The sequence below is a fragment of the Pteropus medius genome, unplaced genomic scaffold (assembly GCF_902729225.1).
Source record: "Pteropus medius unplaced genomic scaffold, Ma_sr-lr_union100, whole genome shotgun sequence".
Taxonomy (NCBI): Eukaryota; Metazoa; Chordata; class Mammalia; order Chiroptera; family Pteropodidae; genus Pteropus; species Pteropus medius.
The window spans coordinates 3163945-3182840 of record NW_024345601.1 but is presented as its reverse complement, the minus strand read 5'-3'; the positions used below and the strand labels follow the sequence as shown (position 1 = coordinate 3182840).

Here is an 18896-nt window from a genome sequence, read left to right as displayed (position 1 = left end):
CCCATCATTGCTTCCCGGTACCCACACACCACCCCATCCCATACCTGCCCAACTATCCAACTGCAGTGGCTTAAAACATGGCAGCAAATTCCTTAACCCTCCTTTCATCAAAAAATAGAGCCTAGTTACCTTCTCCTTGAGAGTGCTTCCCTTTCAGCAAATACAGTGAGATAGAAGTCACATTTTGTGGCCTCCAAGACTGGGTCATAAAAGGCAATGGGACTTCCCCTTGTCTCTCTCTTCCTTTCTCGGGACATGGACCTTTGGAGCTCTGAGCCACTATTAAAGAAGCTGAGCTTCTCTGAAACTGCCATGCTGGACACCCATACAGGGTAGAGAGAGATGCCTGAGAAGCCTTAGATTTCCTGCCCCAGCTGTTTGGATGTTTCCAGCCCAGACACCAGACATGAGAATAGGCAACCTTTACAAGATTCCAGTCTCCCATCTTCAAGCCACCCTCCAACTGATATTGACTAGAACAGGGAGGAGCTGTCCCCAAGAACCCACAAGATCTGTGAGCATGAGAATGATTGGGTTTTGCCATTAGGTTTTGGAGTAACTTTTTATACAACTGGCATAGATGGAGCACCAACATAGCTAAAATCCAACCACTTTGGGGCAGGCTTTGTAGGGTGCTTCTCATGGCTGCAGCCCTTCCCTTCTGTGCATTAGGTTGTAGATCTATAATAAGGAAATCTACAGACTTTTAATGTTTGCGTCATATTTAGATTATTGAAAACCGACAAAAGGAACTTTTGTTTGTTGGCCAGTGACAGTTGATAGTTTTTAAAGAAGATTAGTTCTGGTCATGGCTTGTCATGCAAGTGATAAGTTATGACTGTAAACTAAGTTATGACAAGGGGAAAGTCTTAAGAAGAAGATTAATCAAGAAGGAAAAGATTGAGGGAAGAGAAAAAAATGGCATAGATGATAGAGGCTCTGTTCACCCCTCTTGCGAACGAATCAAAGTTGTGACAGGAACAAGGAGCAAACAGCAAAGAAAGTCAACTGGGATCTAGAGCAACAGAAGCACTACAACTAGGGAGAGAAATAATTAATCAACCTGCAACGGTAGAAGGTAGGAAGGGGAGAAGAAGCGAGGCTGCCCTGTCCTGAGTCGCTGAGTGGGACAGAGGCTACGGCAGCTGCAGATGCCTCTTAAAGGGGCCATGTCTGCAAGAAGACTTTGGCGGTGAGGGATCTGCTTGCTCTGAGCACCAAAACTGGGTTGGCTGTTCCGAGGGCACCAGGGACTTACAAGGGGACACTGAATTGTTGGAGTGAGGGCCAGAGGCAAGGCTTGCTCCTTACAGAAGTGCTGGCGGTATCCATTGTTCCTCTGTTGAGCCCTCCCTGCTCCCAGTGTGTGGACTCAGGAGAGCCATGACTGAGATGTCATCAAAATGGATAACAGAGGTCACTCCACCCAGAGGATTCCATGAAACTCCACCTCCCCTAATTCACAGCCCCACCCAAGCCACATCCAGGTGTGTCCTAGGTGAGCCAGGTGCTCCTTGCTGAGCAGCTGCAAGACACTGGTAGCACCAGGAAGCTCAGAGAGTCCCACAGAAGATGAACCCAAAGAGGCCTACACCAAGACACATCATAAGTAAAATGCCAAGGGTTAAATACGATGAGAAAATCTTAAAAGCAGCAAGAGAAAAGTATTTAGTTACCTACAAGGGAGCACCCATAAGACTGGCAGCTGATTTCTCAAAAGAAACTTTGCAGGACAGAAGGCTTGAAACAAAATATTCAAAGTGATGAAAACCCAGGATCTACAACCAAGAATCCTTTATCTAGCAAAGCTATCATTTAGAATCAAAGGACAGATAAAGAGCTTCCCAAACAAAAATATACTAAAAGAACTCATCAATACCAAGCCAGTATTACAGAAAATGTTGGAGGGACTTCTTTAAGAAGGAAAAACATGTATCAAAAACAGGAATAAAGAATGGTAATTACTACATTCCTATCAACAAGTACTTCAAGTGGAAAAGAATTAAGTTCTCCAACCAAAAAATAGAGTGGCTGAATGGATAAGAAACAAGACTCCTACGTCTGCTGCCTACAAGAGACTCACTTCAGATTAAAAGACACACACAGACTAAAAGGAAAAGAATGGAAAAAGATATTGTCTTGATGGACCTAGAGGGTATTGCGCTGAATGAAATGGGTCAGATAGAGAAAGACAAATATCACACGATTTCATGTACAAATGGAATCTAAAGAACAAAATAAACAGCAACAACAACAAAAGTGGAAATAAACTCAGGTACAGAGACTGTTTTGAGGGCTACTAGATGGGAGGATTTGGGGGCATGGAATAAAAAGTCAAAGGGATTAAGAGGTACAAATGGATAGTCGCAGAATAGACATAGAGATGTAGAGTGTAGTATGGGGAAGATAGTTAATAAGAAATATGTAAAGGGGATGAGGGATACTAGATTTAGTGGGGTGATCGTTTTGCAAGTTATGTGGATCTCTGATCACTATGCTATATAACTAAAACTAGTATATTATTGTATGCCAACAATAATTGAAGAAAAAATTCATTGAATTGTACAATGTAAATACAAGCAAATAATTGTCTATTATATTTCAATAAAGCCGGGGCAGGTGGGGGAAGGAGAAGAAGGAAAAGATGTAGAATGGGGAATACCTATGGTTTTAGGACACTATTCTGCAGGAAAAAAAAAAATTGCTTAGGTCTACGGCCATGCTACCCTGAACAAGCCCGATCCCGTCTGATCTCAGAAGCTAAGCAGGGTTGGGCCTAGTTAGTACTTGGATGGAGAACACCTAGGAAGACCAGGTGCTGTAGGCATAAAAAAATAAGGGATTGTAAACTTACAAGGTCTTTGCAATCTGTGAGGTCAACCAAGGGTTGCCTCACCTAAAAGAAAAGAAAAGAAAAGAAAAGAAAAGAAAGAAAAAGAAATGCTTAGGACCTATGAAAGTGTTCACAAGACACCACCATCCCCCAAAGTCCCTTCTTTGCATTTTCAGATGAACTAGACCACTTTTTTTCTTGGCTGAGTCATTTTGTAATCCCCGATGTTAATTCAGGAACCAGGAATTCCATCAAAATCTGCCTAACCTGAGGATTTTTCAGCATATCCAGGTCATAATCCTGCAAAGCCTTCTGATATCACCTTTACTAGTTAAGCAATCTTTTATATTCAGGCAGCTTCCAACATGTTAGAAATAAGATTAAATGGTGACTCTTTTCCCTTTGGGATAAAAGAAGTGATGAATTAAGAGTCTTAAGAGTCTGTGTGCTGTCAATCTTCTTTAAGGAAGGGTAGCTTGAAGAGATAATGATTGCACTTCAGCATCTCAAGTTCAAAGCTCTTTAAAACTAGTACATTCTTCAGTGCTCTGCAATGGGACACCTTAGAGATGGTGAGAGATAAGGCATTCTTAAGAGAAAGAGATAGGATAAGAGCTGACATACCAGAACCTTAGCTGTTTGATGTTAAACCTTGACAACAGGGCAGAGGTTCGTCTGGGGGGCAGACAGCTGCAGTGTCTACACCAGCTGTCATTATATGTCACTGGGGTACTCAGCACATTGATGAGGAAATCAGATGAGACTCCACCTGCTTGGACATTATTAGGTCTTCTGTCTTGTGTTGGCAGAGCAGCTGGAAGGGTAATTCATTTTTTCCTTACCTAAGAAATGAGACTTGAGCGTCTCTGTCCTAGAATGAAAGACCAGAGAGGAGAGTATTTGTTGAGCTGGAGGAAGCTGTAGCTCTGACCTCCTTTGGAGTCTGCATTGCAAAGGGAAAGGAAGAGAATGTTGGCCTTCCAGCTCTCATTGCATCTGCAAAGCCCAAAGACATTTCTCAAGTGACCTACCTTTGAGTACTGCAGAATGAAAATATCATTGGCTCTGAAAAGCTTTCTTACCTGAAAAGTAAAACTTTCTGAACTGCCAGTTTCTTTCTGGTGTGGATTTGATTTGATTTGAAAGATGCCTTTAAGATTTTCTATTCTTTTTCTTTAGTGGCTTTTGGAGAGTTCATTTTCCAAACCCTCATTCTCACCATCTGGAGGTAATTAAAGGAGGCAAATAACATAAATTCTAACAATCCCCCCAAAATTCTACCAAACTTCCTGTCTTTAAGGATCTCTCTTGATTGACATCCACCCCCTTGTGCCTTCCTCTCTTCTGGCAGTAGTCATGCAGGGATGCTTGAGTAGATTTCCAACACTGACATTATCAAACCAGTAGATTCAAAATAGGTTCACTTTCCCTAGATCTCTTAACTCCTTGAATAGTTACCCTCACCTACCCCTTCAGCAGTACCCCTTAGCCCTTAGACCTAACTACTTCAGGCAGTGTATATAGGTAGAGGGTTTCGTTTTTGTTGTTGTTGTTTGCTAAGAATACTTAATATTGTTCACCCATGTAAAGTGTTGGTCCTGGTCCCTTCAAGAGTATCTCATTCTCGAACATGAGTGAAGTATTCCTTTCTAGTAGAACTTGCACCCCTCAGGTATGTCCCAAATGTCTATTTACGTCTAGACTAACATTTCTCAAATTTTAACGTGCACATGGATCACTGGTGATATAGTTAAAATGCAGATTCTGATTCATAAGGTCTGGGATGGGGCCTGAGATTCTGCACTTCTGACCAGCTCCTAAGTGATGCTACTGCTGCCATACGCCAAACCATATTAAAGAGCAAGTCTGTAGGGCATATCCAGTCTCCTGCTCTTTCTTTCTTTCCCAGAACCACATGCTCAACCCCCTTTGCTTCAGAAACTCTCCTCTCAGCTGGTCTGCTCATGCAGATTATTACCATGAGTCTCTAAAGCCTAGAAATGCCAAATCTCCTGATTGCAAATGCAGACCTGTCATTCTCATCAGCCCCTCCATCCAATGTCAGGAGCCCATTGAGCTCTTTCCTTGTGCTGACATTAGGGAGTTGGTAGGTTCCAAGGACCTCTCCTCAGGAAGCTCCTGCAAAGTCAAGGACCCAGAAAGAAAACCAGATTAGCAAGCAATAAGAGTACTGAAGTGCAGGATGCACACACCAGCACCAGAAGACTTCATGGAATTGAGAGGAGCAGGCAGAGGGGCTTGATGCAGGATCAGCGCCAGGTGCTGAGAAGATGTGTCAAGAAGGAGGAAGATTGTGACCAGAGTAAACATAAACTCATTGGGAGGATGAGATGGGACCATTAAGAGGCTATCCTTATCATAGTCAATGCAGGTTTAAGAGAATGCAAAATGGGGAAACTGAGTCAGTGTGGCCAGGTAATGTCTAGAGAGTCTCTGAGTGAGCTGATACTAGTGCTTAAAGGTAGCTCTCTGCTTGTCATCAAACCAGCAGCCAAATTCACACCCTTTGAGGAATGGTTTCTGATCAGAAAGAGCTGAAAAATGAAAAATCTGAGGGAGCAGGGTTTAGAATGCTTTCACTCTCATTCTTAAAGTTTGTGTAGACTTCTAAAAGGTCATTTGCAATGCACCATACTTTTGGCTAAACTGGGGACTGTAGTTTCTGAAAGCAAACTTTACATTCCAACCATGCTGGATTATTTTCCAACCTTGGAGCATAAAGATGCATTCACATGCATTCAATTGTTGAGTGTTCTTTGTTTTTTGTTTGTTTGTTTGTTTTTTGTTTTTTGGATTTTTTGTTGTTGTTGTTGTTGTTTAAACAAGAGAAGCTATCAAATGCAGTGACTCACGATTTGAGTCTTTGATTAAGCCAAAAAAGGGTTCCTACAGCAGCCGCCCCTTTCTCTGTACTTTGGAGAACTTGCCCAGGAAGCTTGTGAAAAATCGCAAGCTCATTTTGCTATTGTCCATTTTATTCTGAATGTGGCAACTCTCATGTCATAAAATCTTTCTTAAAATGAGTAGTTCTTGGCACTAAACATTTAAGCTTTATAATTTTATGTGCTGATGTCCAGCACCCAGCACACTCAGCTCTGAAACAGGAGCTGCAAGAAAGTCAGCAAGCCAGTGGCCATTTTTGCAAAGGTTTAGCCTTTCAATAGGCTTCAATTTTAAATGGATAATATTTATCAAAGTTTCATAAGGTAGTGGGCTTGTTCAACACACTGCCCTCTAGAATTGTGCTATGTAGCCATTAGCTACATTTAAAATTAATTTTAATTAATTAAAAATAAATGAAATGTAAAACTCAATTCCTCAGTTACTCCAGTTACATTTCAAGAGTTCAGTTATCTGTGGGTAATAGTTACCATATTGGATCATACAGATTATAGGCTATTCCATAATCACAGAAAGCTGTCTAGTATCTAAGCATATACATTATCTTGATACCCAGTGATGGATAGAAAATGGGCCTACCAGGATGTGAGCAGAACATCTGAAGAAGAAAAGCAAATATGTGTTCCTAGAAGAGAGACCACATCTGTATCACCCTAGGTGAGCTGAGTGACATCCCTATGGCTCCAGAAGAAGAGAAGGAGTTGAAGAGCATACAGGATTCTCCATAAAAGCCTCTTTTTCCGAACTAGCCTAACAACTCTATCTGTTGTTAAGAGTCAGGACATGGATGTCCCTCAAAAGAGCCAAGGCCTTAAGAAATCTTTTCAGGTCTCCCTTCCTATTACTTTTCTTCAAGAACTTGCATGCTTAGCTTGGGCGCCTCTAGCCCTTGTTCCGAGGCCTCTTTACCTGGCATTTGCCTTTCTGCCCAGCCCCTTTTCTCTGATGCTTTGATTGAACTCCTCTTGGCTTGATGTTGCCTTGGCTTCCGAAGATCATTTTCTCAGAGTCACTCAGTGACTGCTCTTCAGACAGTGGGTCCAGAATCCTGGAACTCATGCTTAGAATTGTGCCTCAGACACTCACTTATCTGAAAAGGAGATTCGGACATGTTGACCCTGTCAAAATAAAGCTGTATTTTGAGTCAGCTATTGCTTTGTAACACCCAGCCCATAAATCTCAGTTGTGCACAATAAGCATTTACTTCTCAGATATCTGTTTATTCTGGGGCACAGATTGAGACAGCAGCAACTATTTAAAGGAAGGTCTTATGCTGATGTCAGAAATACAATAGGGCAATAAAACATGCCAGACCTTTTAATTCTGGGCTCAGAAATGGTGAATCATCACTTCTGCTCTCATTTCAATGTCCAAAGTAAGTCACATCACCAAGTCCTCTGTAAAAAAAAAAGAAATAAAGAAAGAAAAAAAGAAAAAAGGAAAGAAAAAAAAAGTACAGTCTACCGTCTACCTTCTATAAGAAAAATTGTAAAACTATGTGAATTAGAATGTGGATCCAGAGTAAAGGATTAGGGTCAAAAATTTAGCCTGAGAAACTGTGCTAAACCACTTACCCAGATCTTGAGAAGAAAAAGTGAACCAGTCAATCAGATGGCTCACACTCATTGAGTTCTGACTCAGTATATGAATTCTAGATAGTGTCAGTTAAATATTGTTGTGTAACAAACTATTCAAAAATTTAGTGTCTCAAAACAATCAATTTTTTAAGGGGATCATTTTATAAACTATATAAATGCCCAACAAATGTACTGTATAGTTGAAACTAATAAAATTTAAAAAAATACTTAATTTAAAAATAAAATAAAATAATTTTATATAGTTGATAATTCTGTGGGTCAGCAATTAGAGCTCAGTTCAATAAGATGATCCTTCTCATCTGGGCTGCTCTTGGCTGGGTTTGTTTAATGCCTCAGGCTGGGAAGGCTGCACTTTACATTCTCTAGCAGGCTAACCCAGGCTTGTTCACTTGGTGGAGGAAGATTTCTCACTGAGAGTCCTCTAGAGACTGAGGCTTGGAATTGGCACCCCACTATTTCTGCATCATATGGCTCAAAGCAAGTCAGCCCAGGTTCAAAGGATGGAGGAGGGAATGGTTTCTTATTGGGAAGAGCTTCAAATAATCTTGGGTAAATTTTCCAATCTGTTAGATGCTCCAAACTATATATTCCACAATTAGAAATAAAAATAAAAGGCTTGATCCTCGTTCAAAATTTACCATACAGAGGCAAACTGAGGAGTGAAAAGCATAAGTGCAGATAGAGTTCAGAAATGAATGTGTCTCTTTTTTCAATTTCTCCCCCTGTGCAGTGGGACATCATTGCATATCCTGTCTTACTTAATGAGACAACATTTAAAAGTATGATGATGTTAAATATTATGATAACAGCCAGTTATTATTAACCCAATATTACACCAACAGCAATTCACTGGGTCTGAGTTTATCAAGGCGATCCCATGGATGTCCATCCTTAGCCAGTGCCACCTGTTTCTAAGGGATCGAGTTGCAGCTGCTAATAACAATTGTCAACAACAGCTGTAATAATAATACTAAACCACCAGCTTCTACAATTTCATTCTTCCTGGGAGCCAAAGTGACTACAGGGGTATATTTATTCAGGAACAGTTGGCCACAAGTGAATGTAAGTAGTAAATCCTTAAAATATATATTCTTTCCATAGAGTACTAGTATTTCATTTCATCCCACCAAGAGTTTTAATGCAACACCCTCCTACTTCAGATGCTTTTAATCCACTCGTCTTGTTTAAATTTCTTTTGGATTGTCCTTTCTCCAAATTTACTGAATTCTCTTTTCCCATTCATCTATGGGAATAGTTTGTCCATTTTCCATCACTGACCCTAGCTTTGTAGCGCGTTGGTGAATTTGTTTTAGTGACAGTTATTTTTTAATATTACTGGGATTATAAAATATTTCAACTTAATAATAGTCACTTAGTCCAATTAAAATCCATCAGAATTCAGAAGAAAGGGAAATTACCATTTATTGAGCACCAACAACATTCAAGCTCCACAGTAAGAGTTGACATTATCCTGTTCATCTTCGTGTCAGTCCCCCAAAAAAGGTAGATTATTATTTTCATGTTTCAGCTGAGAAAGCTGAGGCTCAGAACAGTGAAGCACTTTGCCTAGGTTCTAGGATCAGAGTACAGAAGAGTGAGAATATTATTCATGTCACTGATGACAAAGCTGTGATATAAGTTATATGTAAAGTAAGTCAAAAATTTCAATATTTTTCTCAGAAATATATTTTCATAGTATATGACCAAAAATTGGGTGTTTAATTGAGCAGAATCAAATCTATCTTTAGAGTAACAATGCAACTTATTTCAAGAGTAAGTGATTATTTCTTGGTCCTATCCTCCTGGGTTCTGCGTAGGTCTTCCCAGGGAAACATAAGAGACATTAAGCTTAAGTGATTAGTGCTTCCTTGTAAACTTTTTTTCCTCAAAGTTAATGCTCTGTATACACCACAACCTGCAAACTTTACATAAAATTACTCTGAGAGTCTTGCTCCACCCAAGTATTCTAACCACTAGGCATCAGCAATAAGAATAAACAATGTTGATGTAAAGGGAAAAAATAGTTTTTATGAGCTAAGTCCTCTAATTCTTAGAAGGCTTTGAGTATTTCAATTACTAGCAATGTGCCTATTTGATCACTTTCCCCTCCCCCTTTCAAAATGAATATGCATTGTCATGAAGAGCCAGTTGAATACTGGGAAAAGATCAGATTGATACTAAAGAAGATCATAGACAGGAACCTGGACACCTAACTTCTTATTGAAGACCCTTTCTACAAGAATATACAACCAGGAAAGGTCTCACCTACTGGAGATCTACAGATTGACCAGGAATAAAGCCCATTGGAGCACTTCAGACTCCATCATTATCTGAAAGGCAATGGTGAACCTTGTCAGTGTCATCTTCAGAGTCTGAGTGCAACAGGCACTTAGGAAAGGTCTAAGGAAATGAAGGTGCTTTTGGGGGATCATTCTCTTGAAGGATATGCCTACTACCAGGATGCAGTTACTTGGCTGTGTTCTTTTAAGGAGTGGTATGATTGCATACAAGACATTCTTCCCAGTCATTACCTCCCCATTTTTACATGTAAAAATATTATTGTTATTCCATTTTGGCTGGATTTTCTAATTTCTTGACTCTCTCTCTCACTATCACCATAGTATTTCTACCATGCAAGACTTGGCCTTTCTGGAACAGAGAGAATTCCTTTACTTTAGTTTCAGCACTCATAAGCCTAACATGATTTTTGCTTTTAAAAACCTCAGTGTCACTTACACCTCTTATCAACATAAAAGAGTCCTGACTCTTGTGTTTACTTGGTAGATGGGTTGAGGATGAACAAAAAGGCATAGAATGAAAACTATTAAATATTCTTGAGGGATTATTTTAAAATAAATAAAGAAGCTGTAAGATGAAAGGAAGGAAAGAATAAGTCATGCCCATCCAACATTATTTTAATTGTTCCACTACATTAGTTAGCAGAAGAAAGAATACAATGATGCCTTCATTTGAGAAGAATGTTCAGTTGAGTGATTTCTGAACTATTTAGCTGTCAGAGTTGTTGAATGAGTGTAAACACTGGGTAATGATAAATGACAAGGATTTCACAAGGAGACATGTATTAGCACAAGTGGAAGCAAATTTGAAGTAACTTTAAAGAAAATTTTAATCAGCTGCCAAATTAAAGAGATACCTTAAGAAAATACCTGCGAAAGTGGGACTGCTCGTATTATTGATGAGTAAAGTGTGCATCAGAGTAAGGTTAGCTAGATGGTGGAATAGAAAGCCCCAAGTACTCCTCCCACAATGGAGACACCAACTTAACAATAATAATATAGACCAAATATATGAACCATATAATTCCCTTTGTGAGCACATATCAAAAGCCAGTTGAGAAGTTTCAGCACCCCCGGATTAATGAAGGCCAAAAACAGATGCATTGGAGCAGGTAAGAAGGTCCATTGCACTTACCTGCCATACTCCATCCCCCTCCCAGCACAGTGCAGCGTGATTGGGAGAAAACTCCCAACTCACTACCTCTCCCTTGGGTGGGAAAATAAAGATGGAATGCATGTTCAATGTTCTGGCTTTTTAGGATATTGCCCGAGGGACTGATTTCTGTTTTGCTTGACTCAGACCACTGACAGGAAAGGTGATAGTACACTTCAGGTGCCTAGGGGCTACTGAGAACAAAGGTAAGCTCCTTGACTTGCCACAGCACCAGAAAGAGTGCAGTACCACAGACAACCATCAAAGGGAGTGCATGAGTAGAAGCAGGCATATTTCTTTAGCTGGGAAATTACACATAAAAGCCTAGAAGAGTCGCAACCCCAGAAAAAGTTTGAGAGGCCTGCAGAATCTCTAGCTGGGCTGATTGGTGAAGATTTTCCCCTATATGAGGATAATATGTAAAGACTGAGAGAAGTAGCAGGTTTTTTAAAATGCCCAAATCTCTACAAAAGATCACGAGGCATACCAAGAAATTGGAAATCAGGCCAAATTAAAGGACCAAATGAAATCTCAAGAAACAAACCCTAAAGAAATGAAGATCTATGAATTACCTGCAAAGAAATCAAAATAACTATCATAAAAATGCTCAATGAGCTAGAAGAAAACACAGACAACTAGGTAAAATCAGGCAACTGTTGTATGAACAAAATGAGAATATCAAAGAGATAGAAACTACTTAAGAAAAGAACCAAATAGAAATTATGAAGCTGAAGAATCCAGTAACCAAAATTAAAAATTCACTAAAAGAGCTCAACAACAGACTATCAAGCAGAATAATCAGTCAACCTGAAAGTGACTCATTTGAAATGATCCAGTAAGAGGAGGAAAAAAGATTAAGAAATGTGAAGAGAGCCTAAGGGAAATATGAGACACCAGTAAGCAGACCAATATCAAGCACTGTGGGAGTCTCAAAGAAGAGAGAAAGGGGCAGAAAGACCATTTGAAGAAATAGCGGCTGAAAACTTCTTAAATATGAGGAAAGAAATGGACATACAAATTAAAGAAGCTTAAAGAACTCCAACCAACATCAACCCAAAGAGACCTACACTAAGACGTATTATAATCAAACTTTCAAAAGTCAAAGACAAAGAATCTTGAAAGCAGCCAGGGAAAAGCAATTCATCACATATAACAGAACTCCATAAGATTATCAACAGATTTCTAAACAGAACTATAGGCCAGGAGGAAGTGGAATGATATATTCAAAGTTCTGAAAGAAAATAAAAACTGCCGACCAAGAATACTATATCTAACAAAACTTTCAAAAATGAAAGAGAAGGCAATACTCTCAAATAAATAAAAGCTGTAGGAGTTCATTATCATTAGACCTGCCCTATGAAAAATGTTAAAGGGAGTTTTTCAAGTTGAAATGAAAGGATGCTAGATGACAACATGAAAGCACATAAAAATATAAAGCTCTTTGATAAAGGTAACTACATAAACAAATATAGAATCCTGTAGTATAATAAAGTTGGTGCATAATCACTTTTAATTCTGATATAGACTTAGAAAGACAAAATCATAAAAAATAACTATAAATTATTGATGAGTAGAGAGAAATAATCTCAAAATCTCAATGTACATGACACCCTGTGGAAAGCCACTTACATTTATACACCAAAGAGGTTGAGTAAAGTTGTACAGCCAGGGGTGAGGGAGACAATCAAAGGTTAAAACATTAGATGAAATCAAATAATAAGATTCAAATAGCATATGACTTTGAAGATATCTGTTTAGTAATAATATTAATAGCACTAAGTTTTGTGACAAACAGAAGCCACTCAAATACTCATGAGGTCCCTCCATGTTTGACTTGCATGACCTGGGCTGACATGAGACATGACGTGAATTTGCTGAATCAGTTTCCAGAATCTTCAGTTCATTTGCTGCTTATGCTAACCAAGTAACTGGCTTTGTTTTGAAAGAAGTTCTGTTAATAAAAATAAATAACAAGTTAAGATCAAGGAGACCATTGGAGAAAGAAAATGACTCCTATTCTGGTTCTAGAACATTATTCCAGAAGAATAACAAAATGTAACGGTCCTGAAGTGTTCTTTAGCTGAAAGGTATTCTCTTCTACAACAATATTGCAGTTATCCTTTTCCATTTGACTCAGAAATATTTAACCTCATATTCTTATTTAACTTCATTTTCATGTCTATGACATAAGCCAAACTCCAAAATCATTTTTAATGCATCTAATCAGACTACAATAGAAAAAGACTGACTTTGTACATAGGGCTGGCCAGGAGGCATTCCACAGGGTGAAAATGGGCCCCAGAACGAAAACAGTGAGGAAGGATAGGTCTTCATAGATGGTGCTCTGAAAATATCCTCATGGAATTTAGGTGCTGGCCATCTAGGAGCTATTGTGTGGATGGAATGAGTTAGCTGCTTAGAAGTAAAAACTAATTACATTAACAATTATGAAAAATGTAGTCACTGTGACCATGTCAGTACACACACAGAATATGGATTTTAAGTATTTTATTATAAAAAATATTGTGAGTGACAAGTCATAACTTTGTTTTGTTTTGCAAAATAATTTAAGCACATATCTATTGTGGAATGTTTAACATAAAATCAAAATATATCAACTCTTTTTATTATTTCCTTTGGTACAGAGTACTAATGCCTCTGTCACATTTTGGATGATCAGGAAGAGCAAAGAGGATAAATGTGGTGGAAACATCATTCTGTGTGATTTTCATGTTAGTGGGATTTGTGTGGAAGGTGGGTAGGTTGAAATTATGAGCTTAAAAAAGAATTTTGCAATTATCTTTTATTCTGTTATAATGAGTAAGCCTCTCTGTGGGCAATGCAGGGACTGTTTTGACCATACTCTAGGCTCAGAATTCAGTGTTACATTATTCTTTGAGACCAAGAATGAGTCCCAGGCTTCTCTAAATTTGGGCTGTGGGTTCTGAGACGATCCACATAGCCCCATCCTGAGCCATGTTAAAGCTCCCCTGTGGGCCGGCAGGGAATGAAGCAGAGGTTAAAGGTGTGGGCTTCAAACATGGACGAACCTTGAAGACATTATGCTGAGTGGAATAAACCAGACATAAAAGGACAAATACTATGTGATTCCACTTATATGAGGTATCTAGAGTAGTCAAATTTATCAAAGTAGAATGGTGGTTGCCAAGGGCCAGGGAAGGGAGGAAAGGGAAGTCATTCTTTAATGAGTACGGAATTTCAGTTCAGGAAAGCAAAGACGGATGATGGTGATGGTTGCACAACAGCGTGAATGTACTTGATGCCACTGAAGTATACACTTGAAACTGGTTACAATGGGAATTCTTATGTATATTTTACCACAATAAAAAAAAAAAGTTTAAATAAAACTACGTGGGCTTCAGACTCTGGCAAATATTGAGTCTGGACCTGACTGTTGTTCTCATTTGTGGGAACATGGGCAAGTCTCTTCACTGTTCTAAGCTTCCATTTGCCTCTCTGTAAAATGGGAGTAACCTTGTACACCAGCATAGGAAGAGTCAGGGATTGTGACAGCTTCATTAAAGACACCTTGCTCCCCTCAGGTCCAGAGTTTTGGGGCCCCAGTCGGCCTAAAGAGAACAAGATACTTTTTATCTGAGGAAAACAACTTGAACTATACTCTTGTTCAAACTCTTGTTGGGCATAGAATTGGTGGAGGTCAGCAGCACTTCACACCTGGTACATGGAGTTTCACAGCAGGACACCAGTGTATTCATTTCCTATTACTACTGTCACAAACTAGCAGCTCAAAACAACACAAATTGATTTCCTTACAGTTCTGGAGGTCAGAGGCTAAAGTTACAGTGTCAGCAGGGCTATGAGATTAGGATGTAGACATCCCTGGTGGCCCATTATTCGAATGACCACACCAGGCCGTCTTAGTTTTTGTTTTGTTTTATTATTTTCCACAGTACCATTAAACAGCCCCTTTATGTTGACAGTGAGCCCAGCTAAGGGGTGAAGAGCAGCTCTATTGCAGGTTAAATCAGTTCTGGCAACAGCTTTGGCATGTTCAAAGCCTCTGAGCACACAGTCCTAGACAACCTTAAAGAATGCTCAACTGGGTCCTGCAACTTCTTGAGCTGTATCTGATGACTGGGCCATGTAGACTTTGCCTCCCATGCAGAAGTTTGTCTTCACAGTGGGTTTTAAGGTCCTACAAGACAGGGAACCACTGTTCATTTTATTTTTACTACTTGCGAAAAATATAGTTTTTTTATATAATGCTTACAAGCATGAGCTTTTGAGTCAGTTGGCTGGCTTTATTACTGGGCATACAAAGCTTAGCAAGTTAACATGATCCTCAGTTTTCTAAATCTACAAAATGGAGATGACATTATGTAGCACTGCATTAGTCAGCTGAGGCTGCCAAAACAAAGCACCACAGACTGGGTGGCTAAACCAGTAGATATTTATTTCCTCACACTTTTGGAGGCTAGAAGTCTGAGATAGAGATATTGGCAGGCTTGGTTCCTCCTGGAGCCTCTCCCCTTGGCTTGTAGATGATCACCTTCTCCCCATATGTCTTCACATGGTCTTCCTTCTGTGCTGTCTGTGTCCAAATCTCCTCTTCTATAGAGACACCAATCATATTACAGTAGAGCTCACTTTAATAACCTCATTTTAACATAATTACCTCTTTAAAGACACTATCTTTAAATACAGTTGCATTCTGAGGTTCTGGGAGTTAAGATTACAGCACGAAAATTTGGAGAGGGAGACACAAATCAGCCCATAAAAACCATCCATCTTAAAGAGTTGTGTGGAAATTAAATTAAATTAAATATATAGAGAAAAATCATTAAAACGATATCTGGCACTCATAAATATTCAATAAAATGGTACTGCTGCTGCTGTTATTGTTTTTAAAGGAAGTTGGCCAACACTCCCTCTCACCCCTTTCTATATCTGCTATAAAATAGTTCACAAGTTTAAAAGGAAAAAAAAAAAGCCTTTCGTGCCTTTCATTTCCTAACTCAGTGCTTGTTTTTATAGGCATGGTCATTTCTAAATACTGAGGCATCACCAGTCAAAAGGGATGCATTTTCAGTCCTTTGCGTGATGGCAGTGGTATTTGTATGCGATTTAAAGGAAGGCTGCTTATCTCTTTGAAATGCTTATTATAAAGGCAAGCTGAGTCAGTTTTTTCAGTGCAGGAATGCTGGCTTTGATTTTCACAGACCACTTGTGATTCGGTTAACTCATTTCCTCTAACTCCTGGGATCCAGAGTTTTAGCATTCACACATAGAAAAACTAAGAAAACTAGTCTCTCATTTATGGATCCCAGGCACCCAATTGGCACCAGGAATTCTGCCAAGGAGGCTCTACTCCCTCTATGGAAGAAACAAAGGGCTTTATAATATGTAAATTTAGAATATTAGTTCAATGTCCATCAAAAGGCTTGTACCAAAATAGTCAAAGCAACTTTAATCATAATACCTCAAAACCCAAATATCCATCAAAAGGTAAATAGATAAAAAGAGTACTGCTCAATCATAAAAAAGAATAAATTATTGATACACACAACAATATAGATGAAGCTCAAAAATATGCTGAGTGAAAAAGTCTGCGAAAATAAACACACTTGTAATTCCACTTATATGAAGTTCTAGAACAGTGAAAACTGATCTATGGTGATACAGATCAAATCAATAGTTGACTGAGTGGGGATAGGGCATGATTGACTAGAAGTGAAATGGGAGACAGTTTTATGGGTAATAGAAATGTTCTGTGTTGACTGGGGTGGTAGTTATATAGGCATACAAATTTGTTTATAACTCTTTGAGCTATACATTTTAAATGGATGCATTTTATTGCTTACTCAATTTTTTCATTTAAAAGCCAATCAATAAATAAAACAACATCCAACGAAGATAGAAGAAAATTAATCTAATCATTTCACAGCCTATGTGATTTAGGGGAAAAAAAAAGATATTTGACTACATTTTTTATATTTATGCAAGTGTTGTCTCATAGACACAGCCTGTTTCTAATTCATTAATGACTATGAAATATCCTCATTTTTGAATGGAGGTTTTATTTCTTCATCTGAACTACTCCATGGTTGGTTCTTAGGAGAGACACTTACCTCCCCTATCTACAAGCTTCTTGAGATAATAGTTGTGACACACAGAAGAAATGAATCCAAGATTTTCCAGAGACCAGGAAGGCATACTAAGCATGGTCTAGACATTTTTATGAATTTCTAGAGGACAAAAATCAGACATGATCGTATTGATCCAGAGCAGGAAAAGCCTCAGTCCAGAGCACATGAAGGAAAAGGTTAAAGTAGAGATGGGTCCACCTGAGGGATATCATGGGTCCTAGAGGATCTCTCAGAACTTCAAGCACGTAATCGGAAGGTGTGGTGTGTGAACAGGTTCTTAAAGAAGGAATTATTAGGGTAATTAAATAAGGGACTGTTTTTGTGCCTCAGGCATCTATTGCTGTGTAATTAACCACCCCAAATTTAGTGGCATTAAAAACAACAACCAGGAGACCAGGAAAAATGGTGTAGATGATAGAAGCTTTGTTCTTCGCCTCTTGTGACCACATCAAAGTTGTGACAGAAACACAAGCAAACAGCAAGCAGAGTCAGTCACCTGGGATCTAAATGAACAGAAGCCCTACAACTAGGGAGAGGAATAAGAAATCACCTTGCAACGGGTCGGAGGGGGCGAAGATGCGAGACTGCCCAATCCTGAGTGGCTGAGTGGGACAGAGGCTAGCCGCGAACATTCTTCTTAAAGGGGCCATGACTGCGATCAGACATTTGCGGTGACGATCCTGCTCGCTCTGAGCACCATCGCTAGGTCAGCTGCTCAGGACACACCAGGGACTTACAGAAGGACATTGAGTTGTTGGAGTGAAGGCCAGAGGCCAGGCTTTCTCCCTGGCAGAAGCACTGACAGTATCCACTGTTCCTCTGTTGAGCCCTCCCCGCCACCCATATGTGGACCCAGCATCGCCATAGCTGAGATGTCATCAAACTGGATAACAGAGGTCACTCCGCCCAGAGGATTCCCTGACTCTGCCTTCCACAATTCACAGCCCTAACCAAGCCACATCCAGTTGTGTCCTTAGCCAGTCCTGTGCTCCTTGCTGAGCAGCTCTAAGACTCACACAGGTTGCAGCTGACCTCAGTTTCTGGTGTGGCCTCTTGAGGCAACTGTAAGCACAGCATCTATGGATTCCTTGTTGAATCTTAAGAGGTGGCCCCAGAGGGACACAAGCTGGAGCTAAACTTGGACTACAGCTGAATCCCTCTCAGGACTGTGCCGCTGGACACTTACTACACCAGCCACGTTAATAAGACCAGGAGACTTAGAAGCTTTGCTTAATACATAGAAACAGACACAGAAAGGCAGCCAAAATGGAAAACAAAGAAACAGAAGCCATATGAGAGAACAGAACAGAGATCCAGGGAAAATGGAATCAAGTGATCTAACAGATGCAGAGTTCAAAACACTGGTTATAAAGATGCTCAATGAACTTATGGGAAGTATAGATGAACTCAGGGAGAACTTTAACAAAGAGATAAAAAAAAAAAACATAAAAATAGAAATGGAAATTATAAAAGGGAACCAGTCAGAAATGAAGAATACATTATCTGAGATGAAGAGTATATAAGATGGAATCGGCAAAATGAATGCAGAAGAGGATTGAACCACCGATAAAGTGGATGGGGAAGGCAAAGACACCCAATCAGAATGGCAAGAAAAAAGAAGCCAAGACTATAATAATAATTTAAGGAGCTTATGGGACAAAATTAAATGTAAAAACATGTCATAGGGGTACCTGTAGGAGAAGAGGGTGAACAAGAGGTTGACAAACTATTCGAAGAAATAATGATGGAAATTTTCCTAACCTGATGAAGGAAATAGACATACTACCCCAGGAAGCTCATAGAGTCCCAAAAAAGATGAACCCAAAGAGGCCCACATTAAGACACGTCATAATTAAAATTCCAAAGGTTAAATACAAAGAGAGAATCTTAAAAGAAGCAAGAGAAAAGTATTTAGTTACCTACAAGGGAGCATTCTTAAGACTGGCAGCTGATTTCTCAAAAGAA

The 18896-nt window shown here is 39.4% G+C and overlaps 1 protein-coding gene and 1 pseudogene across 2 annotated transcripts in view; both read left to right on the top strand.

Moving 5' to 3' along the window:
• SLC24A3 (solute carrier family 24 member 3) overlaps positions 1-18896 on the top strand; it is a 458625-nt gene that overhangs the window by 363637 nt on the left and 76092 nt on the right. The gene's annotated exons all lie outside the window — the stretch shown is intronic.
• On the top strand, positions 2710-2827 carry LOC120612010 (uncharacterized; annotated as a pseudogene).